Raw genomic sequence first — 873 nt, 5'->3', positions numbered from 1 at the left:
TGTTTATTGCATTGCGATTGCCCGATATGGGTTCGGAATGTCCATGGTTTCCCGTAGGCAAAATTAAAATTACATCCGCCGAAGTTAGAGTTTCTACAAGCAACATCGCTGTATATAGCTTCGAGTTGATGAGTTGGGTCTCGCCACGCAACCCGCTATAATCGGACACAACTCAAGAACGCCTTCCCCTCAAAGAAAGATCTCTAGCCCACGGTGTCGATTGATTCTCATGACGTCGTGCTTGATCCACTGGGCCCACTAGCATGACATCGCAGGTGGCGGCAGGTGAAATGGGATTGGTCTCTCCGTAATCGGATTAACCGCGGCTTCGTGGGTATCGGTCCACGCCACTGGCAAGAGAGGGCCCCCTTTTAGGTGCATTTGCCGCTCCGTTCTTAGCCATATCCGACTATAACCACCCTGGTTAGCTTAGTTGGTGGTGTGAAAGAGAGAGCTAGAGGGGGAGAAGGAAAGACGGGGAAGTTAATTGGGAGAAGATGCCAGTTTGCTATACTTTCACTGGGGGAAGGGATGATGTGATACACAGATGAAGAGAAAAGAGAGCTAAGATTAGGGAGTTTTGAGGATAAGACGACTAGGCGAGTAGAGGGGCATCAGTGCGCATGCCCGGAACAATATGCCGAGGACGTGTTGCGTATTTATTTAAAATACTGTTCGCCCTTTAGGGCTGTTACACGGTGGGAATTCGATAAATGAAACAGGAACACAAATGAACAATTTACAAGTTACACAGCATACAGGGTCGGATGCAGTAGAATAAACAATCCCAGGATTAACAAAAATACCAATAAGCAGATTACAACATACGAGTTCTTCGGCGCGTTGTTCGGCGCATGCGCACTGGCGCCCCAT

The sequence above is a fragment of the Amblyomma mixtum genome, chromosome 5, assembly GCF_055824585.1.
Source record: "Amblyomma mixtum isolate Tamu chromosome 5, ASM5582458v1, whole genome shotgun sequence".
NCBI lineage: Eukaryota > Metazoa > Arthropoda > Arachnida > Ixodida > Ixodidae > Amblyomma > Amblyomma mixtum.
This window is presented reverse-complemented; position numbering follows the sequence as displayed.